At 40.2% G+C, this 6,000-nt stretch overlaps 1 long non-coding RNA gene across 1 annotated transcript; it reads left to right on the top strand.

Moving 5' to 3' along the window:
- Positions 1 to 1,458: 1,458 nt before the first annotated feature.
- On the top strand, positions 1,459 to 5,590 carry LOC139744882 (uncharacterized). Its single transcript, XR_011711851.1, has 3 exons — positions 1,459 to 1,495; positions 2,156 to 2,284; positions 5,476 to 5,590. It is a non-coding gene; the product is annotated as an uncharacterized lncRNA (long non-coding RNA).
- Positions 5,591 to 6,000: the final 410 nt, after the last annotated feature.

Here is a 6,000-nt window from a genome sequence, read left to right as displayed (position 1 = left end):
TTTGAAATTTTTATTTCAGAAATGAATGAGCTTTTAATGCACAATATTGTCTCTTTGCACCGGTCTCTCGGGGAATACCCTGATCGTAATTGTTGTGTACCACCATTGCGGCACCATAATACCCACACTCATCACAGCATGCAGCACTTACCTCTCGCATAGCAGTGATCAGTGCAGTGATTTTACCGTGAAATCTCACCTTTTCGTTTTTCACATGACGCTGTAACGTGCCTAGCATGTGTGTGTGTTTGACTTCTGTGACGTGCGACTACATAAACGTTCTTAAACAGGGTCAAGTGTGCAACTGATTTCTGCTTCTCTGTTTCAACACTGGTCAGTGCAATGTCTAATGAAGAGTGTCGGACCCTCAGACAAGTGTTATGAAGAACTCATGTTCGGTCGGATTGGACCCTTTTTACCTACATCGCGTCAAATCGTATGTTTCTCGCAGATCAAGAAAAGATCACAAGAGATTTCAAAGAAACTGGCACTGGAAGTGTTGAGAGTAGACTGGACCCCGGCACTTTAACAGAAGAGGAGAGGAGACGAGAGCGTGGATTGGAGTTCATTGCCTTTTCCCTAGCCTGACCAGACCGCTGTGCACAGCACAGCAGTCTGACATGTACTAGTGGTAGTGTTTAAACGTACGTAAACGACTGTCGCTTTTGATGGCAAGACCACAAAAATGTCTTTTATTTTGTTTGATTTTAACAGTAATACCACCCACCTATATCGTATGTTGCTGATGGTTGAGTTGAATTTGGTGTTTTGTTGGTATCCAAACCTTATTGTTGAATTCTTCGGAGTAGATTGTGCGATGATTCACAAAATAAACGAACAGCCACGAACGCTCAACCCGAGGTACCGTGTTAGCATTTTACGTACGCCGGTGCGTTTCGTGTGTTACGTAAAGCCTGTCGTCTTCTACCAAGAGTACCATGTATTTCCGCGCGTGCTGCTCTCATGATATGACGTCACTCCGACTACCTCCGACTACCTACGTTGTAGCATAGGAGTGTGATTGCCATTCAATAACACGCAGAAGATGAGGAGTGAAGCAATACGGACATTCACAGACCTTATTTTAAGGACGGATTTCGGTAGGTTTTTGACGTAATTAAAAAAAATACGCATACCGCTTATTGGATGATTATCATAGATTACAGGGATTCCTTATATTTTAGTTTTCCACGATTAAAAAAGATATTCATGAAGGAGTCGCACAACCACCACTGAAAAATGACAACGTCTGCGAAGGAGTAGACGTGCAGCCGCTGTCGCTTCGCGACAGCGGCTGCGTGTAGTTACCTTTTCCCATGTTGCCTTGCAGTTGCACCGTCGAGATCAAGAATGTGCTAAATTACTATGATATGATGAGCCACTTTATACTCTTTGCAATTCGTATTTAGGTATTAGTAGAATGGATCTGATTGGCTTCACACACGTCGCGTTGGCTGTGTTGGTGTATTGTTGGCAGTGGCGTGTTTCCCATCAGGTAAGCAGGCTGCAACAGTTTGACTTGATGCCACAGGAGTGGAATGAAAGAAAATCATAACGTTAGAGATTTAGGCTTAAAAGAGCTCCACATAATTTCATTTTTCTACTTTTTTTTTTAATGCTAAACAATCGGGACTCACTTTACCCACTGTAGTGATGGTGGGGGAGGGTATATAATGTTACCACTAACGTTCATGTAAAGTCAGCAAGTCAATTTGACATGTACTTTTCAGAAAAATATGACATTCATTTGAATTTTCTTTAGGCCTAAAAGTCTAAAACATTCCACACCCGTGTGTGTGACATCATGAATTTGTGGACTTCTTATCCATGATACGTGGATGCAAAGAAATAAAAAGGGAAGAAAATCCTTTTGAAATGCTTAACTTACAAATGTATTGTCTGATTTTCCTCAAACTTCACTGATGTGTTTCATTGATATTTCTGCATTTACTGAATCTACATGAGGATGGGTGGGGTAAATTCCCCTTTAAACCTTTTCATAGTTTTCTTCAACTTTGCACAGGTGATATATTTATCATTAATACCCATGTTGCTAGCTTACAGAAACCCAGGTCATATCTCCTAGATATCATGTCTTTGAAATGGTTATTGATCAAAATTGTTTGCTCCGTATATCTTCTCCAAAAACATGTAGGCCATTTGTAGCAACTCCCCAACTCCTCCAACCTGTCTGGACGACTGCAGCGGGAGACGCTTCTATCTCGGCCAAGATGGACTCTGCAAGATGTGTGTACAGTGTTTGGAAGGCATGGGTCTTGACAAGGTACGTTGAATCTAATTTGTTGAAGATTGCCTTGAAAATGATGATGTAGGGGCACTCAAAGTGACCATCTCCAAGCAAGATCATGTTCAGATTAAATTTTTAGAGCAATTCAAAAAACTTTGACTAACCAAGTAGAGTACAAAATCTGGTTTAGTGCCTTTTAATGTTATGCTTTTTTGTGCAGTTTGCAAAATGTTAAAGAGAATGTCAGAAATGCTCAAAGTACATGCATTGATATTTAAACCATGATGATGTTCCCTGAGTGTGATTGATGTTGACTTCACCTCCTTTTTGTCTCGCCCACCGGAGGTGAAGGCGAGACTAAGGGATCCAAATGGCGTCCGTCCGTCGTCCGTCCGTCGTCCGTCCGTCGTCTGTCCGTCGTCCGTCGTCCGTCACAAATGTTAAAGTTTACCTGCAAGACTCTCTTATGATGCATAACTTGGCAACTGTTACAGCAATGGTAGCCACACTTGGGTGATAGAAGCACTAGGAGTATCTTCATGTTATGGTGTTGTCAGAGGTCATGTGATGATGTCAAAGGTCATTTGAGGTCATATATTAAAGAGTATGTGCAAGACTCTCTTTTCTACGTTAAAGTTTACCTGCAAGACTCTCTTTTGACAAATAACTTCACATAAGTTGCTTGGATTACAACCTAACTTGGGTCATAGATGCACTGGGGGTACCTTCATGTCATGGTGCCGTTGGAGGTCACAGGATAAGGTCAAAGGTCATTTGAGGTCATACGTTAAAGTTTACTTGCAAGACTCTCTTATCACACGTAACTCGACACATGTTGCTACAATGGCAATCAAACTTGGGTGATGGATGCACTGGGGGTACCTTCATGTTATGGTGCCGTAAGAGGTCACATGATAAGGTCAAAGGTCATTTGAGGTCATACGTTAACGTTTACTTGCAAGACTCTCTTATCACACGTAACTCAGCACATGTTGCTACAATGGCAATCAAACTTGGGTGATGGTAGATGTCTCTTGGGAAGTTAAAGGTAGCCACAAGGTCAAAGGTTACAGACGGGGGTCAATGAACTTTTCGGGCCCAATGTTAAATTTTTAGGGCGCATTTCGTTTATGGCTCATAACTTTTGATCCGTTTGTCCGTTTGTGACCAAACTGGGATAGAAGATGTCCTTTGGGGAGGTGAAGGTCGTCACAAGGGCAAAGGTCACAGACAGGGGTCAACAAACTTTTAGGGCCCAATGTTATGTTTTTAGGGCGCGTTTTGATTGTGGCTCATAACTTTTGATCCCTATGTCCGTTTGTGACCAAACTTGGACGGTAGATGTCCCTTTGGGAGTTAAAGGTCATCAAAAGGTCAAAGGTCACAGAAAGGGGTCAACAAATTTTTAGGGCCCAATGTTAAGTTTTTATGGCGCGTTTCGATTATGGCTCATTACTTTTGATCCCTTTGTCCGTTTGTGACCAAACTTGGATGGTACCCAGTAAATGTCCCTTAGGGTGATGAAGGTCACCACAAGGTCAAAGGTCATAAACAGGTCAATTAACTTCTGGGAGTTATAAAAAATATTAATTCCTTGTACGCGAATGGGCGAGACACAATTTGGCGATTGCCTTGTTTAGAGAGGGAGAAATATTGATTTGCAAATAGGTGACAATTATTTTTGTGTATATTTATTGTTAGTACTTTTTTCTGTGTGTGTATACTGAGGGTAGTCTTAATGAGGTGCCAAAATTATTCTCAACACAAGGCACACCCTTTGTAGCAGTGATGGTCAACTCTGCAAGGGAAGTATATTTTAGGAAATGGGCATTTTCAAGGTAATGGGACCCCCCAACGTTACATTTGGTGTTTCGGACATATCCACAGTGCTTTACATTCTAAATGAAATACAATGGCTTTAAGTAATTCCTGAATAATATTTTTTTCTTTAAATGAGTCACTTATATATTTTTTTATTTCTGCAAATTTAAGATGAAAATTTCATGTGAACGTATGTAACAGGTGGACAGACATCGGTGTACTAATGTATGACGGTCAAATTAAGTATCTTCCATGGAAAATGATCCTTTGTTTACTAAATGAACTGATATGGATGATAAGAGATAACATCATCCAAAGAAATCAAATTACCTGTGCATTAAGGTACTTTTCTAGAGTTTAGGCTGAACGTATGTAACATGGACGGACAAAAATGTAACGTCCACGTCTGTCCACATGTTACATACGTTCGTTTTTTCTACAAGTGTACTATAGTGCACAGTTAATTTAAATTTTGGGGGTGATATTGTATCTTCTTATCCATATCAGTTGTTTTAGTAAAGAAAAGCTCATTTACCATAGAAGGTATTTAATTTGACTGTCATGCATTAGTACACAAATGTCTGTCCACCTGTTACATACGTTCACTATTTTTACGTTTTTTGAAATAAATTTTTATAGATAGCCTGCTTGGAGCAAAATCTGGACAAAGTTATCTCTCCTAGGTGAGCTTTATACAGTGCTAAAGTGTTTGGTGGGTTATTCACATTGGAAACATAAGATTACCTAGTGTCTTTGAAATGGACCCCATTACTGTGAAAATGCCCAAATACTCTTTGCTTCCGAGGAGAATAGGTGCTGCAAACGAAGTGTGACTAGCTGTGATTGCCACTTATTCAACTAGTCTGAATATTATTTCCAGAGGTTAGGGGCTGAGTAAATAATGACAAATCCTTGCAGCATTTTTTTTTTTCGGGGGGGGGGGGGGGGATGGGTGGGGTGTTTGGAAAACTGATGTTTTCTTTAAAAAGTACAGTCATACATCGTTGTGAGTTAAGATTCACATTATGTGTAATTCAACAATGTACAACCTCTACTATGTTGTATAAAGACACGGAGTTCATAGATTAACTCAGTTACATCTCATTTGGAAATGCCTGCTGTATGTTACATTGTTTACCTAACATTTCCTGTTAAAATTTGTGTCTATTATATTCAATTACAGCATACTAGTATTCCTATTGTATGAATGTGCATATTTGACAGAACAAGTCACTATTCCTTGTTAAGACAGTAAAGGCTTGCAAGCTGCAAGATTCCAGATATATACCTTTCACTTTCTAGCAATGGGATGGCAGAGATTCTTGTATTATTCTGACCAAATTATGGGCCAGATGATCTCTAGTTCTCCTCACTACGATTTTGTCTATCCATATCAATCATTCCAGTACTGTGGAGATGGCGAAAACGGGGATGCAGTGTGCGTTCCCTGCCGAGAGGGTCATTACTCAGACAGCAGCATGTACTACAAATGTTTGCCGTGCAGGATCTGCGAAAATACGGAGATAGCACAGGAATGTACGCCCACCACAGACAGAGAATGTGGAGCTTGCCACATGGGGTAAGATTCACCAGAGTAACGTGGCTTGGTATTTAAGATCATCAGCCGATGCTCAATAGCTATATCATGTATTGGGTTCCCGTAGGTACTGTTGCCTATATGTTACATTCTTTGTGAGCGGTGTGTGCATTATGAAAGATTGAAAGTTATGAAGTTTGACACTTTTGACAAATTGCCTGCAAGAGCGAGATTCACTGGCAAGGTGGCATAGCATGAGATAATGAAATGGAGTAGTTTCAAATGCTTTTATTAACTTGAATATTTAGAAGTTTATATATGCAATTTTGATCTCACAATGAATTTTTGAACATACATTACTTCAGTCACCACCTAGGTTTATGCAGATGCTGTT

This window comes from Diadema antillarum, unplaced genomic scaffold (assembly GCF_040938485.1).
Source record: "Diadema antillarum isolate AM-2024a unplaced genomic scaffold, OU_Dant_1.0 seq00001216_RagTag, whole genome shotgun sequence".
Taxonomy (NCBI): Eukaryota; Metazoa; Echinodermata; class Echinoidea; order Diadematoida; family Diadematidae; genus Diadema; species Diadema antillarum.
This window is presented reverse-complemented; position numbering and strand designations above follow the sequence as displayed.